At 45.3% G+C, this 23,959-nt stretch overlaps 5 non-coding genes across 5 annotated transcripts; 3 read left to right on the top strand and 2 right to left on the bottom strand.

Annotated features, from left to right (window-relative positions):
* The first annotated feature begins 4,929 nt into the window (after positions 1-4,929).
* trnah-gug (transfer RNA histidin (anticodon GUG)) lies at positions 4,930-5,001 on the top strand. Its single transcript has one exon. It is a non-coding gene; the product is annotated as a tRNA-His (tRNA).
* A 578-nt stretch (positions 5,002-5,579) lies between these two features.
* On the bottom strand, positions 5,580-5,652 carry trnav-aac (transfer RNA valine (anticodon AAC)). Its single transcript has one exon. It is a non-coding gene; the product is annotated as a tRNA-Val (tRNA).
* A 109-nt stretch (positions 5,653-5,761) lies between these two features.
* On the bottom strand, positions 5,762-5,834 carry trnaf-gaa (transfer RNA phenylalanine (anticodon GAA)). Its single transcript has one exon. It is a non-coding gene; the product is annotated as a tRNA-Phe (tRNA).
* A 15,059-nt stretch (positions 5,835-20,893) lies between these two features.
* trnaa-cgc (transfer RNA alanine (anticodon CGC)) lies at positions 20,894-20,965 on the top strand. Its single transcript has one exon. It is a non-coding gene; the product is annotated as a tRNA-Ala (tRNA).
* A 1,157-nt stretch (positions 20,966-22,122) lies between these two features.
* On the top strand, positions 22,123-22,194 carry trnat-cgu (transfer RNA threonine (anticodon CGU)). The gene has a single exon. It is a non-coding gene; the product is annotated as a tRNA-Thr (tRNA).
* Positions 22,195-23,959: the final 1,765 nt, after the last annotated feature.

The following is a 23,959-nucleotide window of genomic DNA, read 5'->3' on the forward strand; positions in this document are numbered from 1 at the left end:
GTTTACATGTATTCCTGTATACATGCCCCAGAAGTGCCCTAAAATCACCCAGGAAGGTGCCCTAAAATCACCCAGGAATGTGTCCTAAAATCACCCAGGAATGTGCCCCAAAAGTGCCCAGAAATATGCCCCAAAATCACCCAGGAATGTGCCCCAAAAGTGCTCCGAAATGTGCCCTAAAATCACCCAGGAAGGTGCCCCAAAAGTGCTCAGAAATGTGCCCCAAAATCACCCAGGAAGGTGCCCCAAAATGACCCAGGAAGATGCCCCAAAAGTGCCCAGAAATGTGCCCTAAAATCACCCAGGAATGTGCCCAGAAATGTGCCCCAAAATCACCCAGGAAGGTGCCCCGAAAGTGCCCAGAGCTGTGGGCCTCCGTGCGGAAACAGTCCCCCAGACGAAGGCTCCTGAACGAGCTCGCCCCCCGGCTCACCCGGAGAGACACGGCAGTCTCACACCCGACGGCAGTCTCAGCGGGTGGGTCGCGATGCCCCCCCTGCCGAGCCCCGCGCACCCCCTGACCGGCCCGAGTCTCTGAATCTCGACGTCTCCCGGAAGATTCTTCTTTCCTTTCCTCTCCTCCTCCTCGGCTGTGAAGAGCCCTTCTCAGGGGCGTCAGTCCAGCGGCGCTGAGGGTGCTAGGGGCCGCGGGGTCCCCCAGCGTGCCCCGACTCCGGTCCCCTCGTCTGCTCCCGTCCTCGCCCCCTTGCCCGTGCCCCACAGCCAGCTCTGGCCCTGCCCCCTGCCAGCGCCAATCTCAGCCTGCGCTCTCTGGGGAGAACAGACTCTGCGTGGCAGGAGGCCAGTGTCTGCACACACACGCACACCTGCGCACACCAATGTTTACCTGGAGCTGTTGGAGCCAGCTGTGTCCTGAGAGAAGACAGGGTATCGGCTTCAACCACAGGGCTGGGCAGCTTGTCCCCACCCCAGCCCCCCTCTGTGTACAGAAGAGCCTCCTGTCCTGACTGGAGGAGCTCACCCAGCTGTGTCCTGAGAGAAGCCAGGGTCTCGGCTTCAACCACAGGGGCTGGGCAGCTTGTTCCCCTCCCCCGCCACCCTCTGTGCACAGAAGCGCCTCCCGTTCTCGGTTTTAAGCGCACGTTCCGTTGAGATGCAGCGAGAGTCTCACACAGCGGCCGCCCCCGCCCCCCACCCCATGGCAGCTTTCACCTGCTCCTCACTGCCGTTAAAGGCACAGGGCTGCCGGGGAACAAGTACACAGAGGCTGGTGGGAGTGGGGAACAAAGCCGATACCCTGGCTTCTCTCCAGACACAGCTGGGTGAGCTCCTCCAGTCAGGACAGGAGGCTCTTCTGTACACAGAGGGGGGTGGGGGTGGGGAACAAGCTGCCCAGCCCTGTGGTTGAAGCCGATACCCCGGCTCGTCTCCAGACACAGCTGGGTGAGCTCCTCCAGTCAGGACAGGAGGCTCTACTGCACGCAGAGGGTGGTGGGAGAGGGGAACAAGCCACACGGCAGTGTAGTCTCTCGGCTCCACGGGCCTCTCTTTGCACCGGTGTGTCCCAGCGGCCTATAGCAGCGGAACCGCTAGACTTGGCTGTCGCCAACACTGGCCACATTCACGGCAGAGGAAGGGCTCCCAGACGAGACCTCCCCACTGTACCGAGCCCTGCCAACACCGCCACCAGTGGCCAGGGGCAGAAACCGCACGCCAGCGCGATCACATCCGAGCAGAGACTTGCATCTTTGTTTGCCTCCTGCTTTTTAGCACTGGCTTAAAGCCATCCGGGTGTCCCAGCTCGATCATCGCAGCCCCAACACTGACCTCCCCCCTCTTTATATCCTGCGCCTACTGGGACGCAGGCCGTGTCTGGCTTCTAATCTCTGGAATAAAACTGCAAACTGGGCAGTGGAAATTCAAACCGGTTTGACTTTATTTTGAAGGAGCGGGTTAAATTCAGCGTGTTTCCCCACCCCCCAAACACCAAGAGTTAACTAACTGGACACCGTGGTGTTGTTTGTGACGGAATACAGAGACTTAAAATCAATGAACAGTGAGGCAGCCTTTTCCAAACGAATCAGACAGGTACACAGCCTAGTACAGACCCACAACATGCGTGTCACCATGGTGACAGATCCATAACACTTGTATACATCTTTTCTGATAGACCAGCGACACCCTTAACGAAGGAGAAAATCGGAAAGCCGATTTGAACGTGTGAATTTTGCGCACAAACACACACACACACACACAAAAAAAAATATTTCACCAAATGATTTTTACATACATTTTAATTTCATTTTTGGAGTTGTCAGTTAGGTCTGAATTTTCTTCCACAATCATTAAATGTAATATATGTGTGTGTATATATATATATGTCATATTTATATATAGTATAACCACCCCCTAACCCAAAACCAGTACAGCGGCCCAGTTCATTCGGTGAGCTGTAGGATTTGTCTGAAGTGACAGTCGGTCCCAGAAATCTGTCCTCTGGTCTCCAGTTTTCACTGCACACTTGTTCTTTGAGGGCCTTGACTGGATCATGTCAGTAACTTCACCTCCTGTGCCGCTGTGGAGAAGGCTGGGGAACAGTCCTTCGTGCCAGATCAAGTCAGAGGCTTTCTCGATATCAATAAAGCAGGCAAAATCTGCTCTCTCCTCCTGTCCTCCTCCCTCTGTCTCAGCTCCTCCCCCTGTCTCAGCTCCCCCCTCTCCCTCTGTCTAAGCTCCTCCCCCTGTCTCAGCTCCTCCCTCTCCCTCTGTCTCAGCTCCCCCCCCTGTCTCTCCTCCTCCCTCTCCCTCTGTCCCAGCTCCTCCCCCTGTCTCAGCTCCTCCCTCTCCCTCTGTCTCAGCTCCCCCCCCGTCTCTCCTCCTCCCTCTCCCTCTGTCCCAGCTCCTCCCCCTGTCTCAGCTCCTCCCTTTCCCTCTGTCTCAGCTCCTCCCCGTCTCTCCTCCTCCCCCTCCCCCTGTCTCAGCTCCTCCCCCTGTCTCAGCTCCCCCCCCTGTCTCTCCTCCTCCCTCTCCCTCTGTCTCAGCTCCTCCCTCTCCCTCTGTCTCAGCTCCTCCCCCTGCCTCTCCTCCTCCCCCTCCCTCTGTCTCAGCTCCTCCCCCTCCCTCTGTCTCACATGACTAGATTTCACCCCTATTAAAGGGAGCGAGCACCTACACCGAACGGAATGTCGTTCTCGGACGTGTGGCCCGATTCGCCCATAACCCGGAATTCGGATGTTGACGGGGGAGCTGCACACCTATCATACCCTTGTCATACCTGTCCAGCAGGGCTGGGGGGGGGGCACGTTCCTCTTTCGGCAAGAGCGAAAGCAACAGCAAGAGGCCTTCCCTGGAGCCGCTGGGGGACGGCCTCCTCCCACCTGGACCTGTTTTATCAGCGCCGGTCCGAGGGAGAGGGAGGCGGGCAGGAGAGGAGGACCATGGCCACGGGCGACAGTCCTTCCCGCCCCGGAGGTGAGGATCCGGTCCACTTCCCCCCCCCCCGGCATCCCGTCCCGCCGGAGGAGAGACGGCTCTGCCCGGCCTGCAGCCCCGCGGGACTGAAGCACAGGGCCGGGCAGCTTGTTCCACACCCCCACCCCCCTCTGTGTACAGAAGAGCCTCCTGTCCTGACTGGAGGAGCTCACCCAGCTGTGTCTGGAGAGAAGCCAGGGTATCGGCTTCAACCACACGGATTGGGCGGCTTGTTCCCCACCCCCACCCCCCTCTGTGTAAAGTATTGTTTGCAATGCAGTTTCCTTTGCGGACTCCCGGCGCTTGAATTTCCACACACTCCTTTAAAGGGACTCCCCAGTTCACTTCTCCCAGTGCTCCCAGCTCACCTGCCTGGAGTGAGAGGGATCGGGCCCAGAAAGCTCTCTCATTCTAAAATGGTACGACACTTAGGCACAGAAACAGCAGGAAATCAAAGGTGACATTCTGCTCGTCTGGCTCGTGTTCGGTTTTCATCTCAAGTCTGAATTGCTTCGAGGGGACAGCGACGACAACACTGGCCTCACTGGCCCAACGCTGACGACGGCTCCCTGTATGTACAGCCATCTCACCCTGCAGCTCACAGCTGGCAGCCCCCCCACTGGAGCTGAAATGTCACGCGGGAGACCGGGGTAAATCAGGACGCGCATTGAGGTGAAAGCAGGATGCGCTGTGACATGCACTGTGCAGATCCCGCCACACTAAGAGGTGAGTGGGTCTGTTCGATCAGAGCGCTAGGCGAATCCCCAATCCCCTTTTGTGCGTGGCGACAAAAGAAGTCTGTTTCCGCCCGCTTTCGAACCGGGGACCTTTCGCGTGTGAGGCGCCAATGCGATTCAGCTGCTTCCAGTGCCTTTATTGGAGTGCGCTGATGGACCGTGCTCTCTCTCCAGAGACCAGCACGCCTGTCATGGACGGCGAAGGAAGGCGGCGTCAAATTCTGCAGCCCTCTCCACGCAATCGATGAAATCGGGCTACTGAAGTGGAGAAAATCACCTCTCCAGAAAGTGCAAATATCATCTTGGAGACTATAAATCCTATTGCCGAAGGTCAGCCCTGTCTACCAGAGTAACCCTCCCACAGCGATGATCAGCTCGTCTCACATGCGAGAAGTTTCGGTTGGAAACAAGCGCCCCCTCTTCTCGCACGTTTTGCACGTTCGAGTAGTTTTAATGCGGCTCTTTCGTACACGGTGCTGATCTTTTGGAAAGCAGGAGGCAAAACCGAGTCGAACCGCCTGGGTGAAAACCAGGAACCCTAACCGCTAGACTATATGGCAGCGAACAACCATGCTGTTCCCGGCATCATGCAGCAAACTACATAAATATGAGAAAACACGCAAGAGAGTTGTCACTCAGAGTGTCGAAGGGTCGATGTATACTGGGGCTCAGTTGAAATGCAACGTCAGGACTTTTCCGCATTATGTCACACGAAGAGAGCACGGCCCTTTCCGCCCTGCCGCGTGTGTCTCGGTAAATCGCTGTGATCGTATAGTGGTCAGTACTTTGCGTTGTGGCCGCAACAACCCCGGTTCGAATCCGGGTCACGGCAGAATAGGGGCGTCTGCTTTTACTACTCGCACGAATGAAGGCAAAAAAAAGCCAATCGATGTGAACGAACGGCGCTTTACAGAGGAGTACTGCCTGACTGGATCGTTGATGAACGACAGAGGCCACTCCGACCTCTTCTCGGTTTTCTTCAATGACTTACTAAGGATCTTCTTCACATTCGCCCATGCAGGGGAAGCCAGTTACACCAAAGCAAACGCGGGAAAGTGCAATTCAAGCAGAGACCAGGAGGGACTTGTTAACACCGAGAGTGGGCGGAGAATGGAACAATGCGCCCAGCCCTGTTGCTTGAGCCCAAGAGCTCTTGATGAGCTCTTGAGCTCACTAAGAGGCCCCCGCTGGATGCTAATCTTTTTGTTGTTCTTGCAGGTCCTGCGCTGTTTTTGAGCCAACAGAGCTCGTCCTGGTCTGTCGGCACAGCCCAATTGCAAATGATCGGCTCCGCGTACAGAAGGAACGTGCGTTTGGTACAAGAGTGCACGAAGGCACCGGAAATACATTGGGAACAAATGACCGGTCGCTCAAGACCTCTGTGAAGTACAGGAGCGTGCAAAACGAGGCTGTTTCCACCCGGTCTCGAACCGGGGACCTTTCGCGTGTTAGGCGAACGTGATAGCCGCTACACTACGGAAACCTGCAGGGACCGCTGCTGGTGTCTCGCTTGCGTTTCGGGCTGAGAAAGGGACGCGTCACTTTAGGCAGGGGGCGCTGGAGAGAGGAACAAAGGGCGCGATGAAACAAAATGCCGAAACCCGGGATCGAACCAGGGACCTTTAGATCTTCAGTCTAACGCTCTCCCAACTGAGCTATTTCGGCGGTGCGCAAAGCCCACAGCCACCTGCTCCAGCCTTCCTGTGTTGTGGCATGAGCGCACCAAGAGTAGCGGGAGAGTGTTGCAGGAACGTCACTCAGAAGGAAAGCCACCCAGCTGCGCCCTCTGAGCTCTGTCCAGCGCATCTGCCTCGCATGGACTCCTGCCTGCGACGGGCAGGAAACAGTTAGCAAGAACAGAACGACACCCCATGGGTGTCTCATGACCGCACCTTAGGTTGTGACACGTGCAGGTGTGAGGGGTTGCCGGGCTACTTTGGAGCAGAGCTTGGGCGGAGGGGGGGCGGGAAAGCAGACAAAGAGGTGACACCTCAAGGTCTGCACGATCACAGCTCTCCGCCGCCCCAGGCTTCCGCTCGATAAGCTACTGGACACACCCGCCCCTCCTCACACAGACCGTGGAAAAGCCCCCGAGTGGGAGGGCTCTCTCTTCCTCCCAGGAGCTCTTGGACACGACGCACAGACAGGGCGCGGGGAGCCGCCGCCTGCAAACACGGCTCCAGGCAGGACTCCACTCCGCAGGAGCCGCAGAGCAGAGGAGATGAGGGCAGCTTAGCTCCTGTGCAGAGACCTGAGCTGTTGTTGCTGTGGATGCTGTCTTTTCTGCACTCGGGGTAGGAGTGAATGTTGAGTTGCCCTTAGAAATGAAGCAGAGCACTTCAACGGCACGGGTGTGTGTGTGTGCGCGCGCCCTGGTGATTCTGGGAGACAGCTCGAACCTGGGCTAAAAGAGAGGGGGCTTAGCCCTCTTCCATTTGCTAGTTCAAAGTTGTACAACCCATTTGTATCTGTTAGCAGTAAAAATTACTTAATGTCTTTGATGTTGTCATCAAAGATAAACTGTAGTCAGCAAAGATAAAAAGAAAATTATCTTTGCTTACTGCCCTGTCTTTCTCACACCTGAAGAAGGCTCCACAGCTAAAACGTTGTGATTCTTTTTTTCTCTTTTCAGCATGGAATAATCCTTTACTTGTTCCTTTGCAGCCTACGCATGTTCCTGACGTTCCTGACGCAGCTAATCACCTGATATTTAACATTCCTATAATCACAAATAAGAATACCACTGTGGGTATTTTTTTTCTATGATTATTTATTCTGTCATTGAAGCATATTTTATATCATACCGAAGTGTCATAATCACTGATTTTTTTTTTTTCATTTAGAAAATAAGAAAATGATAAATCACTATGAATTGCATTTAGCCTGTTCTGATCTAGATATTCTATATACTTTAACATGCCATGTTCACAATGTCACAACTCAGAAATGCAACAGTGAAGTGTTGTAATAACAAATGTACATACTGTTGGTGACATTGAGATGTTTTGGTAATGAGGAAGGAGGGACATGCAATGTTCACAGGATCAAATTTAAAAAACAATACAGTAAAATGTATTGTACTTCGGGATTATGAGGGCCTGTTCCATTGTGTCTCACACCTCAGTCAGAATTTTGAAACGTTTTTATAACCAGGGGGAAAACACTTTAACCAAATCAGCCAAGGTGCTGTCAGAGTATTAACAACATGTCTGCGTTGGTGATTACAGCTGACTATCGCTGGAGGACAGTTCAATGTGAACAAGTCAGCCTGCATAATGAGGGGGAAGAGACTGACCTCTGTGATGCACTATAGAGTTACACTAACATTCAATCAACTGCTCTATGCTGCATTCTACCCTAGTGGTAAATATTGGTTTCCGTGCGTGTAATATTCCTTTTTTTGTCAAATATTTTTCAAGCACAAAGTTTGCTGTTGAAAATAAGCCTTGTGGTTCTCAATGTTGTGATCCTTTTCCCCCAGTGTCACCCAAATTGATACATTGTGCTTTGGCAATTCTTCAGGCTATATTGTTTAGAGGAGCTCAGTTGAATTAGTTTGCATAGATAAAGTATTTCTTTTCCCTTTAATCCTTTAAAACATATTACATTTTCAATGCATTGTACTGTATCTTTCTTCCTACTAATTGTCATCATTTTTTTCTGGCTTGATCTTGTAATCAGAGATTTCAGAATATTCCTTAAAAACTAGTAAAAGAAGAGGGACAGATTCGTACACACTAAAAAATATGAAAGGGTAGCAGGACACAGTAACCACCAAACATCTTATAGATTATGAATGTGCCTGAATTTTTTCAGTGATTTAGAGGGTTCTGCCATTTTAGATGTTATGCTGTTCCTGTGTGATGTATCAAATGTGTTATTTAAATCCCCAGTCATTACTATATCAGTCTGATGGCCTTGCAGTATAGATTGCAATTCATCCAAAAATGCCAAAAAGTTTCCCATTGGTGATACACACAAGGAAATTAATGTACATCCCCCCCCCCCCAAATCAAGCAATTTAAAATCAAATACCTCCCTCCTCATCTGCAGGTGGAGAGATTAATGTCAGAAGAAATACGGGTTTAAAAGTCAGGAGCACTGATAGTCCTATTTTAAAATTATGCTAAAATGCTCACAATATATTTAAAAAGTTCTGTAGAATGCAAAAATAAATAAAAAATATTAAAAGAAGGTTAAAAGAAATGATACACAGTTATAAAGCTCAGGAATGATCAATTTGAAGTTACAATCCACTTACAATATGCCAAAATTGGCAAGAATATGTAAAACAGGTGTATAAAATTAAAAAAGAAGTTAAAAATAAATACTAAATACTTTGAAAATTCAGGAATGTGATTGGTCAGATGCTTACGATGAGTGTTGTTGGTGTTTTGTGTGATTTAGCGAAATTAAAAAATATTCAATTTAAAAACGGCAAGAGCTCGTATGAAAAAAAAGTTCGTAATGTATCTTTGTTGTAACAGCTGCGCCAGAACTAGTGTATTCATATACATCAGAAAAGTACCTGAACGTGACTGGTTTATATTCAGTTATATGCATTGGGGACGAAAAGGAGACTTACATGGATTTTATTAGGTTTTAGGAATCAGAAAATTTATTTTTATATGTTTATGTCTACGAGCAGAAATAACTTCCTGCTTTCAGCGCTTTTATTGTTTCTGCTTGTAACCTCGAACAGAGAAACCCAGTACTGACTCACAGAAACGCCCCAGAGTTTCTGTGTTTCTGGGATTTAAGAGGGATGTACTGTATGATGACAGTAAAGGGAGTTTTTTTTCCGCTGTAGAGTATGAAGGCGGTTTGATGAGTCTGGAGGGAGGAGACGCGCATTCCGCACGGGGAGCACAGAACAAAAGAGTTTCACCTGCAGCTCGCCGAGTCCTGTCCTATATAACTGCTGAGCCTGGGACACACTGAGTCTCTAACCAGTGTTGGAGATGTAAAGGGTTAAACCCAGAAGTCGGGAGTGGAGTTTTTGTGTAAGTGTAAGTGTAAGTGTAAGTGTAAGTGTAAGTGTAAGGGAATAGGGTTTTGGGGGGTTTGGTGCACAGCAGAGGTTTCGGTTTACGTTTAGTTTAGTTTGCTTTTGATACATTCGTAACGGCCATGGCGACCTGTAGAGTCGGCATGCGCCGTTACTTTTGCTCACGTTTGGTGTATAAGGGTGGTGAGGGTTCGGCTCACTCAGGTGATATTTCACGGTTGGGCTTTTCAAGGAAGGTGTTACAGATAGGATTAAGGCATTAGATGTCAAATGCTTAATCACTTTGCTGAAGGGAATTGGTTTTGAAATTAGTTTCACTTGGTGAAGTTACTGGAAGAATTTTGGATGAAAATAGAGGAGAAAAAAAGATGTGGGCCTGATTAGAATGTTTGAATGGCAGAAGCTGATGGATCTTTCTAATGTGGTGTGAGCCTGGTCAGTACCTGGATGGGAGACCTCCTGGGAAAACCAAGGTTGCTGCTGGAAGAGGTGTTAGTGGGGCCAGCAGGGGGCCCTCAACCTGTGGTCTGTGTGGGTCCTAATGCCCCAGTATAGTGACGGGGACACTATACTGTAAACAGGTGCCGTCCTTCGGATGAGATGTAAAACCGAGGTCCTGACTCTCTGTGGTCATTAAAAATCCCAGGGCGTTTCTCGAAAAGAGTAGGGGTGTAACCCCAGCATCCTGACCAAATTTCCCATTGGCCCTTACCAATCATGGCCTCCTAATAATCCCCCTCTATGAATTGCCTACATTACTCTGCTCTCCTCCCCACTGATAGCTGATGTGTGGTGAGCGTTCTGGTGCACCAAGGCTGCCGTCGCATCATCCAGGTGGATGCTGCACATTGTTGGTGGTGGTGGAGGGGAGTCCCCCATTACCTGTAAAGAGCTTTGAGTGGAGTGTCCAGAAAAGTGCTATATAAGAGTAAGCAATTATTATTAATTAATAGAACTGTGATTGTTTGCATGTTTAATGAGATGGTGATGAAGGAAGATGTTGTGACATGGTTGTCTAAGTATTGTTTAGTGAAAGGTGAGCTTCAGAAAGTCTTGGATGATGATGGCATCTGGAACTGTGCATGGAGAGTACCTGTTTCATTGCATGAAGACAAAAAATGGTTATGGTGGATTTAAACACATTCCTTCTTTGATTGAATTAGGTGAAAATAGAGGCCTTGTGTTCTACCAAGGGCAGCCAAAACCGTGCAGGAGATGTGGGGAGATGGGTCACTTTGTGGATGCCTGTACAAAGGTGGTGTGTGGTAAGTGCAAGGAAATTGGACATGCATATACTGAATGTACAAGCGTGAGGAAATGTAATCTCTGTGAGTGTGAAGGTCATGTGTTTAAAGACTGTCCAAATTCCTTTGCAAATAGAACAAAACTGGGAAGACCATTGCTCTTCCAATAGCCTGCCACCTGTGGAGACTGAAAGTGCTCAAATGAAATGTACAGAACAGAGGGTGCAGTCTAAAAGAGACATTGGATTTAGAAAATGATTGAACTCAGAGTAGAAGAGTGAGGGAAGATCATTTTCCGAGTCCTCAGGTAGGTTCTCCCATGGGTTTAGATGTCTCTAATATATGTGATCTTACTTACCAAGCTTAAGAACCAAAGACTCAAGGAGGGCAGGTGGTGAAATATCCTATGGATTGTGGGGGTGGTGGAGGAGGACACAATTAAAGCAAAAGGGGGGGGGGGGGAGGCCTGTTGGGTAGGTGTCACCTACTGAATGATTGTAATGAAATCAGGGAGAGCACTGGTGGTGTATCTGGGTTTCCTGAATGTCTAATTTAAACTCTTAAATATATATTGTCTGAGTTGCTCACGTGACAGATATGTCCTAATTCAGGGACTGAGTATATTTATTGGGATGGGAACCAGTGGTTTTAGCTGGGGATTTTAATTCTCTTTTAGAAAGAGAAGGCAGAATGAGGGGCAAGAGACGGGTCCAATTTGATAAATCATCAATATTATTGCAAACATTATGTAAAGATTTTAAACTGAAAGATGGCTTCAAACTTCATAGTCAGGGGAGGGCAGGTTTCACATGGCACTAGTCTAATGGGACCCAAGCCTCACGCATTTTGTTTGATACGTGATTTTACTTGCACGACCGCAGGCCTAACCACTGTTTTTTTTTTCTCTGACCATTGTCTGCTGTCATGTACAATTTCTATTCCAACAGCTGTTACTGTGGGGAAGGGTGTGTGGAAGCTCGATATTTTGCTTCTGGAAGGTGAGGAAGTGACGCACAGGTTCAGGGAAAGATATAAGGAATGGCAGTCTTTGTATGACCTGTTTGGCACAAGAGCACAGTGGCTGACCCACTCTGACCCCCAGCTTCTCTCCCTGTCTGTGTGTCTCATGGAGTTAGAAAGACTACAAGCTGTGCAAACTTCCAAATCTGTAACATCATTTCAAGGGTGTATGATAGATCGTTCACAAGATCAAATGGCTGTTTATTATTGTAAGAACTGTAGTTCACTACTGTTCTTTTGACTCTTGAGCTTGCATTATACAGCCGTTGAGTGCATTTTGAACCTAAGAGATATCCAACTGATTCAACCTGTCTGATGAATGTTAAATGGGTTGTGACTTTTGGCAAAGTTTTTTGCAACATTATTTGTTTCATGAATACCATTCATCTCCATAACAATTTTCCTGTACCCTGAACATATGTTTTAAATTGCTTGATCCCATTTGGTGCAACCTTTCCGTTGTACTCTTAATGTGTTGTTTGCATTAGGAGTGTGTTAAATAAGCATTAAAGAAGCCCGTTTCTTCTACTGCTTCTGATCTTATACAGTGGTCAGAATCTCTCATCCAAAAGCTGATGAGAGGGAGGGGGAGAAATTAGTGCAGATGCACAATCCATAAAAAAACATTAAAGAGCATAAGGGTTTTCATCACATGGACTTGTTTGACTGTTTAGGATTAATGTTTTGGTGGCAGATCAATTAAAGGACTACAACCAAAAAACACTGTTTCTCTCACTGAACGCATTCTCCTTCAAAAACTTTTTTACCAACAGGTGAGTGGAGTTGCCATGGGCACCAGAATGGGACCCAGCTATGCCAATATCTTTGTTGGCTGGGTAGAAGAACGCTTCTTCACTTCCTACACTGGCTATGTCCCTGACCTCTACAAGCGATATATTGATGACTGCGTCAGTGCCGCCACATACTCCAACGATCAGCTTAAGTGCTTCTTGCACCATTTCACCAACTTCCACCTGTCCCTCAAATATATAGTTAACATATCTTCCACTACTCTTGAGTTTCTGGACATCAACTACCACAGACTCTCCACTTCTGTTTATTACAAACATATGGATTCACACAGCTATCTCTTGTATAGCTCATTTCACCCCAAACATACTAAAAATCTCTCCCTTTTTCACAGTTCCTTCGGCTACAACAAATATGCAGCGACGACATCGAATTCCAGAACCAAACCCTCAAAATGTAATCCTTTTTCATCAACAGAGGATACCCCAGCAGTGTTATTGACAGGACCCTTGCCGAGCCAAAAACACCCCTCGGACCATCAACCCAATCAGGAACTCCCACCATAACAACCGCATTCCTTTGGTGCTTCCCTAACACACTTCCTATCCCCAGGACTGTTAACGACAACTTTTCCATCCTACAGGATGATCCCTCTGTTGGGGCCCTCTTTTCTGACCGCCCCATCATCTCATATCGCCAATCACCTAATCTGCACAACCTTCTTGTTCACAGCTCCCTTGACCGCCCTCAGCAACCATCCACACCAGGTACTTTCCCTTGCAACAGAGCTCACTGTATCGCCTGCAAGTACACATCCAACACCACACTCATTCGAGGCCCCTCAGGACAATTCTGGATCACCCAGATGGCATCTTGTACCTCCAGCAACCTTATTTACTGTATCTCTTGCAGTAAATGCCCAGTTTCTCTCTATATTGGAGAAACAGGAAGGAGACTTGGAGACCGCTTCAGAGAACATGTCAGGGCTGTGAAGATTAAAGATCTCTCCAAAAACCATTGTTTCTCATTTCACCTCTGATGGCCATGACCACTCTAATCTCTCCGTCTTTGTTCTCAAAGATGGTTTTCTGAACACATACATTAGAAGGAATACCAAAACCAAACGTATCCTGCAGCTAGGATCACACCTTCCCCCTTCTCTAAACGACAGACTACTATTCTACTAAATTTTCTCCATTCATTGGAAGTTTCATTTCACACCTCTCAACACCTATTCTGACTTCACACCTCTTGATTGGCCTCTCTTTCTGTCCCCTGCTCCCGCCTCTCACCCCTCCTCCCTCCCAGCCTTTGTTCTCCCACTACATTACCTTTGCCTACTGCCTTCTCTCTCTCACACCTGAAGAAGGCTCCATGGCCGAAACATTGTTTTCTCTCTTCTTTTTTTTCAGCATGGAATAAACCTATTACTTGTTCCTTAACAACCGGAAACAATATCTTCGGTCTTTCCAGAGCTGTAAGTAGTCATTCCAAGTTTATTAACTTGTCTCTGTGCTTGTATGTACTCTTCAATAGCCACTGATGTTATGTACAACAGCTATTTTTAAAAATAAATTTGCATTTTTTGGGACTTCTTTTAAAGAATTGGCACATTTGGCAGAGCGGCGGCTCTGTGGCTAAGGATCTGCACCTGTGGCTGGAAGGTTGCTGGTTTACATCCCACGGTCGGCAGAGGAATCCTACTCCATTGGGCTCCTGAACAAGGCCCTTAACCCCAACTGCTCCAGGGGTGCCGTATAAATGGCTGACCCTGCGCTCTGACCCCCAGCTTCTCTCCCTGTATGTGTGTCTCAAGGAGAGCAAGCTGGGATATGCAAAATAGGAATTTCTAATGCAAGATATTGTATATGGTCAATACAGTGATCATATCTTATTGGCACATGGTAATCTCCAAGGAACAAGTAATAGGTTTATTCCATGCTGAAAAGAGAAGAAGAAAACACAATGTTTTGACCATGGAGCCTTCTTCAGTTAAGATTTGATTTTTTACAATCATACCCACACAAACTTTGCAATTTTTAAAAATCTTGCAAACTCAACCCAGATATGTTGACTTTTTAAAAAAAACAAAAACAATTTGGGGTATTTTTTTAAAAGAAACACATACTTCTTTTCTAGTTTTTATGTGGCTGTGACTGTCAGAAATCCTCAGTGAAAAGGTATGCAGATCCTGTGCAGATGCAGGAGCAAGGGACAGCCGAACAATCCAGAACGTCAGGCGAGTTTGTTAGGTGAAAGGTAGATCGAAATACTGGAAGTACAGAGAGAAGCAAACAATCCAAAACAGAAGGTAAGGTCCAAGGTCGAGAGGCAAAAGGGAGTTCAGTAACCAGTAAGCGAGATTCAGAGTAAACGCGAGGTAGAGCTCTCAAAGAGAAGACTCAATACCGAGTAGCGGGAAGCGGGTTTGAATGGTTAAAACAATGCTGCTTGCCGCACAGTAGAGGATGTGCTGGTGGATTAACACATGTTATTATTAACCCGCTGCTGGTACTGGTTAGTTCTTTTGTGAGTTGATCTCCCCTGGCTGGTGGTCATGACAGTGACAGAATGCTGTTTTGTGATTGATGCTATATCAAAATATAGGGTCCCTCAAAAATTAAACACAGAAATAAGAACATTTAATGGCTTGTACATCTGTTGTACTCCTACACTATTAACATTCATTGGGAGTTGAATTTCAATTATGTTTCCACTTCATTCAGATGTGTTCCCTATTTTTCAGATTGTTGGCAATGCCACATGTTAAAGGAAGACAGAGGAGTAGGAGGCCAGACCTGTGGTCAAGGGCTGGTGAAGTAGGGAATGAGATCAAAGAATTTCTGAAGGTTTCTAAGCTAGAAAAAAAAAATTAGGTGGCATGACAATGTGGTCAACACTTGGAGAGGATTGCTCCAGCAACAGGAAATGGTTATCAGTAATATGGCATGAAGATAGAAAAAAAGTAAGAATCCAAGTGCTTAGGGCGCAGAAGGAGGTGAGTATTGGTAAGGATTCCAAACCAGATGACGGTACACAATCTATAGTTAATATTTCAAGTCAAAGTGAGGGACATAGTTTGGAAGGCAACACAGAGTTCAGAAGTTCATCAGAAGATACAGAAGATGAATGGGCTGCACACGGCAGCACAGACAGTGGTGACATGTTTGAAGGAGAAAAAATCTGTGTAGAATCAGAAAAAAAGCCTGAAGAGCACAGTGAATATTCCCAGGGGGCAAGCTCGTCTGGGACGTCACCTCAGGATAAAAGGGGATTAAGAAAGATTATGTCTGTGCCTAAAACTTTCCAAGTATGTCTGAAGGCTGAACAATGGAGAAAAATACCACCTCTAAAAGGTACATCTAAACTAAGATGACCATGGACCCATATCTTATATAGCAAGTTCAGGAAGATAAATCCTTACTGTCCAATAGCCTTCAAATACCAATACATCAGGAAAGAGAACAGCAGAAAATAAAATTTCTTATGATTAAAGCAGTCTGTACTTTCAGTTCCTACCTTCAGTTCAGTACTTTCAGTTCCTGTAATGTAAAATACATAATGACAACAAGACACAAACCAATGGGCAATGATGACATCACAATTGACGTTGTACGAGTAGGGCAAATACAACACAGTGAAAGGGAAACACAATTTCGACAGGCACGTCAGCCTTATCGTTGAAAGATTGCCCGTGCCCTCACAAAAGGAATCAGCAACGTGTACTACAGGCAGCTGAGCAGAACTCCGCTTGCTGAAATTGCAGCAGCCAATTTATCTAGGGCTCACAAGCAAGTATTAAACTTGCTCGGCAAGTTCGGCATTTCATTTATTCTGCGGAAACATCGTATCGGAATGAACTGCCCGAGATAAAAGAGTAATTGCGGCTTCAGATGTTTTTACAAGTGAAAAAGACAGGGTAAAACGCCTGATTGTCGGGAGTGGGATTTGAACCCGTGCCTCTATTTGGAGAGTGAAACACAAAGCTTAAAAGACACGAAGCTGTGAATTTGCGGTTTTAAACCGCTCAACTATCCTGACAAAATGTGTGCTGATTGCACCAGTCGCATGCGATTTTCCATAACTTTAGGGCGATTGATACGACTGGACGAACACAATTCGTGGCGTTTAGCATGACATGGAAAACGGTACCGGAGCATTCGGGTCCGGACTACCAGACTCGAAAATAATTTTACCCCCGCACTATCAAACTATTAAACTCCCAGCCTCTCTCACTCTCTCCTCACCTCTCACCTATGATCTGAACCTCACAGTGCCTTCTTTCTTACCAAAAACCCAAACACACATTGAAAATCTATCTCTACCATACATGTCAAAAGCTCACTCCCCATCATTTCTATCCCTTTATTTCATTCTTTTGATGTATGTTTTTGCACATAACCTGTTACCTTTTTGTTGTTTTGCACACTGCCTGTTGTTGTTTTTTGCACATCGGCTGTTGTCTCTGTCTTTCTTTTGTTATACAATTGGATTGTTGTTGTGTTTTTTTCTTTGTACTACTTATGTCCGAGAGCTAGCTAAATAGCATTTCGTTATACCATATACCTGTGTATGAGTATAATGACAATAAACTTGAACTTGAACTTGACATAGTCTTGCAGGCAGTATATTATTTTATCGTTTACTCGTATAAAAAAGCATGGTCTTCTCGTTCCTAAGTCAGATTTTTAGTGCTTTCGAACGTTACTTCCAACCTGGACTGACAGCTCACCCGATCTGTTTGTGATCAGACCATGGAGTGGGGGGCTGTACCAAGCGCACGTTCCTTCCCAATGCTGAGGCGATCATTCGGAAGATGGGTGTGAAGAGAGACAAGCCTTGTCGACTAAAAAACAAGGCAGGATATGCAAGAATACTTATCACTGGCGACACAGCGCCTTCAAGTAAACATGGGAATAATGTTGTTCAAATTATTTTTTTCTGAACCTGGTTAACATCGCCTGGAGGCAGCAACAACAATAAAAGGGATACTTGTCCTTAAACTCGGACGTGATGTTCTGCAGACATGTGCATAATGTCCTGTTTTCTCACAGAGTAGACATTTTGCTCTTCATGCTCTGCATTCATCTGCTTTGTGCGTTGTTAGTCCGCACCTGTAACATGTAATTTCAGCCGTCCCCTTCTATTTCTCTAGCATGACTGCGTCCTGCTGCTCGGCTTTTGTTTGTAAAGTTTGAGCGAGCGCCCCGATCAGTGTCACTTTGTCACTGTGGTCAGAAACCATTCTTGATTCTGCTTGAGCTGCTTCATGAATTCTAGCGACTGTAAGAGCTCTTTCGAAAGTCAGCCCTTCATCCTGCAGCAATTTATAGTCTCTTATGTGCACATTTTTCCACAAGTTGATCTCTTAACATGTCAGTTTCCAATACTCCAAAATCACAAGATTTAGCCAGTTCTTAGTGCAGTCACAAAAGCATCAACAGATTCGTCCTGAGACTAAATTTATGTCGTTCCAAAACCACATTTCTCCGCGGTGTAAGATAAGCGTCTAAGGCAGCTACAGTCTGTTCATATGTACCTTTTTTTCCAGGGAGGTTGGCGAAAATCCGCAGCACGGGAGTCCCGATACAGTGCAGTAATGCAGCACGTCTCACGGTATCCTGAGCTTCTGTAGATCCACTGGCTATTTAAAATAATCTGTACGACTACATCTTGTATTCCTTATTCAAATACGGAGCTCCGAGGTTCAGTAGAAGCGGTTGAAAAAGCTGAGCCTAAGCAAACCTTCTCGGCGTGGCTGCCATATCTTCCATGGCGCAAGCTAAACGAAAAGTCCGAAAATTCAGAAGTTCGTTTCTACCAGCAAGAGAACTAAAATCTGCAGTGTTCTGCTCGCTTTGAGTCCGTCAACCACTCATCTCTCGTCGCCATAAATGTTGTGTATCTTAAAAAAGAGACGTTTTTATATTATTTTAACTATTTTGTTAACTACACAGATCACGCCCTTAGACCATATATTCCCGCCTTCTACTCTCTCGTTCTGTTGTCTCGCGATGTCTACTCACTATACTACATTTAGCATGACTTCTTGATGCAGTTGAGCTCAAAGCTGGAGATGATCTCCATATTCTACCGCCGTAACTAGTCCGAAACGTAGTACACAGTACACACTTTTTAAGTGGTCAGGTTGTTAAAAAATTAAACCAGCGACCTGTCGCAGAAACGTACCCCGGTCTCCCGCGCAACAAGCGGGGGTACTCAGCACTATACTAAAGAGGAGCGCTTGTCTGCAGCTGAGCGTCAGCTCTGTTTACTGTCAGCAGTCATTTCCTCATTTCCAAAGACTTTTTCACCTGCTTTCAGCTTTTAAAGACGGTCATAAACGCTCAAGAAGTAATTAATGTCAGTTGGAAGTCTGTTTCTGTTGTCTCAGCTCTTGATAAAGAAAAGCCGTGCGTGGGAGAGTCCCTCTCTGAAGAAGTTTGCCGTCACCCTGCGAGGGAGAAGAGCCATCAATCACCGAGGCAACCACTGAGACAGTTAACATTGAACACGTGAAATGCGAGATGTTGTGATTTTTTTCCCGCTTAAGGCTTCTATCGTTTCTACTCTAACGAGAAAGACCTCTTTATTAGGCGTGAGATTTTAAGATCTACTCACACCGTGTTGCCATTAAGGCTACCTAGTTAAAAAAAAACTTATCGTCATCTTTTTGAACGTGATTATTAGACACCCGTTAAATCTCCACCGAGGTTTCTTGAGAGATCGTTCAGCGAGAGAGTATTTAAAAACTACGTCGCTTCCAACCTCTGCTGTCACTGTAAACTCGGGCGTGATGATGTGCAGTGTGCCTTTCCTCTTGTCGTATTCAAGAGTACTCACTGTGTGAGCGCCTCACTGCGTGTTCTGTACTCTACTGTGATTTAATTTAGATGAGTACGTGGAGTAGAGTGACAAGATCTACTTGAACATTTTCGGTTTGTGAAATGAAACACTAAATACACTACTGTAAATACAAGTAATGGACATTTAAAATAACCACAGTACAGCTAGAAGAGTGAAAGATAAAAGACTATTTAGAATGACATTCACAATAGACTGAAGAACAGCACAGCCGCCCGAACAGGGACTTGAACCCTGGGCCCTCAGATTAAAAGACTGAAGCTCCACCGGCTGAACTATCCGGGCTCTGAAAGAAAATCGACACTGTCGGGATCCTCGGAAGTCACGTGTCTCTTGTTCCGAAGAGCAGTCATACCTGACCCGTCTGGAATGACCACTGAGACTTTATCATGAAGCGACGGCACCACTCCCAGTATAATGAGTGAGAAATACAGCATGACATGGGTAGTTAAGGGGCTCCCACAATCCATCTTTCCTCACATTACTGATTTTTTTCAATAGCATTTTGACCTTTTTTCACATTCAGATTTTTTTTCACATTTAATAAAATCTTTTCATCAACAACATTAAAAAGAAAACAAATGGAACATTTTTTGGAACAATAATTAAAAAAAAACTTTCAATGCCTTGGTTGTATGCGTTTATAAAGGGAGTTGCAACAGTGCTGAAATGTAAAGAGCATTTCTGTAGAGAAAACAGCATTTTTTCTGCCTTGATGTTAAGCTTAGGGAGAATGTCTTTTAGAAATTCTATTTTATAACAGATAAAATATCTGTTATATTACAGGCAGACTAACAAATATTTTTTTGGAGAAATTGGCTCACACACCGGAAGACACTAACGTTTATTTACGTAAGAGTATGTAAAACTCAGGCTTTAACAGATGTTCATGATGTTTCACACGGGGTGTTACCTGTTGTAGTGTTTCAAAAGATGTGTTAGCGGACCACAAATTATCTTGAAAATATTTGGGTTTGTACTGGATGGGATTCAAACCCGACTTAATTATTTGGAAGGCGCCTGTACCACCAACGCACTTCCGAGAAGCACCTGCAAATTATCACAATCCTCTCTCTCGCCTACAAAGTTATGGAGACACAGACGTCCAATGAAAACTAATTTTATTCACTCAAGTCTCCACTCTTTTGTTGTGATGTCATTTTAATTAATATTAGCTTTGATAAGGTGTCGTTTTTGCCTCTTAAAGTTAAAGTCTGCTCCTTTCTTCCTGGTATAGAAATAACATGTTCCATCTTTGTTTAAAAACACCACTAAAAGTAAATTATTCAGCTCTAACGCCTGTGTGCATTGACAAGACATCTCAAAAGGACTTATCAAATAAGAACACGATCCTTCCTGTTACCATTCCTTTGGTTGGGGCGTTGTTTCACCCTTTTATTTTCTTCTACAATATTTGCAGACAGGGTTTTATCACTCGAGTTGTACAGAATAAGTGTGCATCGGTCCATGAAAATCATCAGTAGTGCTGTTTTTCTATGCATAGTTTAATCAAGAGCACCTAAAAGATGCAAAAAGCTTTCAAATAAAACAGAATTGAAAGACAGTCGAGTAAGGAGGTAGAAAAAAAGCACTTCCCCGTCTGGGAATTAACCACAGTCGCACGTGTGACTGGATACAAAAATAATAGATTAATTTGTGCCCAGTCTCTTGAAGCTTCAATGCGATTATTTTTCCTTCCTTATTTCTTCATTCCCATGAATTTACTCTGTAGTAGAGGAAACGCGAAAGTGGGAAACTGCAGGCATTCTTCGTGAGTGGTGGATTGTGATCAGTGAGCATCTGCACATCTCTAAGTCTGTTCCTTCACGTTTTTCATCGGGGATGTAGTTCAGTGGTAGAGCGCATGCTTCGCATGTATGAGGTCCCGGGTTCAGTCCCTGGCATCTCCAGGTGCTTAATGTTACAGTACTCACATCGTAATCTTCTGTTGAGTGAGAACTCTTTGCTCGTGTTCAGAGAGAGACAGGTTTACACAATTAAATACAGGCACACTCGACGTGCTCCAGAGTTGCGCTGCTGTTTTAAATGTACCTCATTTAGTTCTGTTAAATCCTAAATTATTTGAACTAATAATTTAGTTCAAATTCAGGAAATCCAGAGATTGCTTCACACTTGTCATGGCTGTTGCAGAAAACACCTGTTGAATCTCACCCGGGATTTCTTGAGAGATCATTCAGCGAGCGAATCCTCCTGAACTCCGCACTAAACTGAAAGCTTCACGAACTCCTCACTGCGTGTCCTGTACTGTTACAAGAGCTCTCGTGTAGATGTGAAGCACAGCCATAAACACACTTTGAACTTTTTCCGTTTGTTAAGGAAAATGCAAAAGAGCCTGACAAGTATTGATCGTATAAAATATCCATGGCACAACTCGAGAAAGTACTGAAGGACTCCACATCGACTTTTGATGATTACAAGAGATTCAAGAAACACAATCGTCCGCAGCTGGGTTTGGATCCTGAACTCTAGAGTTAAAAGAACATAAGCGACGGATATGACCTATAAACTCTCTGAATTGTCTTATAGTTTATGAAATAAAACAATTTCTTAATAAATTCTAACTGTTGATAGACAATTTATTGAATTTTAACAAAGTCACAATTACAAACTTTTTTGGTTAAACTGTTATTCACATACTCTAACGTAGATAAACGTTAGTGTCTTCCGGTGTGTGAGCCAATTTCTTTAAAAAATATTTGTTAGTCTGTCGGGAGGCTGTGCAAGGTGTTGCAAGGCAAAGACAAGCTCCCTAAGCTTAACATCAAGGCTGTTTTCTCTACAGAAATGCTCTTTAAATTTCAGCACTGTTGCAACTCCCTTTATAAAGGGTGTGCACACGTATACAACCAAGGCATTGAAAGATTTTTTTAATTATTGTTCCAAAAAATGTTCCATTTGTTTTCTTTTTAATGTTGTTGATTAAAAGATTTTATTAAATGTGAAAAAAATCTGAATGTGAAAAAGGTCAAAATGCTTAACATTTGGCGATGTAAACCGGATTCAGAAAAAAATAATTTGAACAACCTTATTCCCATACTTACTTGAAGGCGCGGTGGCCAAGTGGTAAGGCGTCGGTCTCGTAAACCGAAGAGCGTGGGTTCAAACCCCACCCGTGCCTGTTTCATTTGTCACCGCTTTCCTTTAGTTTCAAAGTCTTAAAAAAACTCGCAATGTAGGGATCTCAATAGTAAGAGAGCATAACTGTCGCCAGTGATTAGTATTTTTGCATATCCTGCCTTGTTTTTTAGTCGACAAAGCTTATCTCTCTTCACACCCATCTTCCGAATGATCGCCTCAGCATTGGGAAGGAACGTGCGCTTGGTACAGCCCCCGACTCCATGGTCTGATCACAAACAGATCGGGTGAGCTGTCAGTCCAGGTTGGAAGTAACGTTCGAAAGCACTAAAAATCTGACTTAGGAACGAGAAGACCATGCTTTTTTATACGAGTAAACGATAAAATAATATACTGCCTGCAAGACTATGTCAAGTTCAAGTTCAAGTTTATTGTCATTATACTCATACACAGGTATATGGTATAACGAAATGCTATTTAGCTAGCTCTCGGACATAAGTAGTACAAAGAAAAAAACACAACAACAATCCAATTGTATAACAAAAGAAAGACAGAGACAACAGCCGATGTGCAAAAAACAACAACAGGCAGTGTGCAAAACAACAAAAATGTAGCAGGTTATGTGCAAAAACATGCATCAAAAGAATGAAATAAAGGGATAGAAATGATGGGGAGTGAGCTTTTGACATGTATGGTAGAGATAGATTTTCAATGTGTGTTTGGGTTTTTGGTAAGAAAGAAGGCACTGTGAGGTTCAGATCATAGGTGAGAGGTGAGGAGAGAGTGAGAGAGGCTGGGAGTTTAATAGTTTGATAGTGCGGGGGTAAAATTATTTTCGAGTCTGGTAGTCCGGACCCGAATGCTCCGGTACCGTTTTCCATGTCATGCTAAACGCCACAAATTGTGTTCGTCCAGTCGTATCTATCGCCCTAAAGTTACGGAAAATCGCATGCGACTGGTGCAATCAGCACACATTTTTTCAGGATAGTCGAGCAGTTTAAAACAGCAAATTCACAGTTTCTTATAAGCTTTGTGTTTCGCTCTCCAAATAGAGGCATGGGTTCAAATCCCACTCCCGACAGTCAGGCATTTTACCCTGTCTTTTTTACCTGCCTTTACACTGTTTCAGTCTTGTTGTGCTCGCTGACAATCACAGTACGAGGAAAACGGAGAAACTGCTTAGCAAAAACAGAACGGACAAAAAAAAGCTTCGTAAACATGTGAATGTGATTAGCAGCAGTAAGGTATGCATTCAAATGTTTAAGGCTGATTTATAAAAGCAGCAGAAGAAAGGTGCAGCCTTTGTGAGAATGCGCGGGTTTTTATGCTGCTTGGACTTCTTTCAAGCATATGAGGTGACCCCCGTTTTATTTTCATTTTCAAACTTCAGAACCGAATAACAAAGAGGTTTCATGAGTGACAGCATTCCGTTGCAAATACCGTTTCCACGATGTATTCAGCGACGGGAATGAAATATTTTAGTGCTGGCTCAAATGCAAGGAATTTCAGAAAAACCTGGAAAAGCAACGCTTTCAGTAAACGACAAATTTAAAGCGTGTAGTCAGCATGAACAGAACAACGCAATGCTCTGTAAAAACGATCTGAAGCCGCAATTAATCTTTTATCTCTGGCAGTTCATTCCGATACGATGTTTCCGCAGAATAAATGAAAAGCCGAACTCCAAACATGTTGTTGCCATTATTATTACTCCTGCTACTGTAGTTTTAAGCTTTACAGTATTCCAGCCGGATTAGTACTGATTGAAGAGAGCCATCTACAGGCAAAAGGTGACATAACATCACAGCAGC

Source organism: Lepisosteus platostomus, chromosome 5 (assembly GCF_059453375.1).
Source record: "Lepisosteus platostomus isolate fLepPlt1 chromosome 5, fLepPlt1.hap1, whole genome shotgun sequence".
NCBI lineage: Eukaryota > Metazoa > Chordata > Actinopteri > Semionotiformes > Lepisosteidae > Lepisosteus > Lepisosteus platostomus.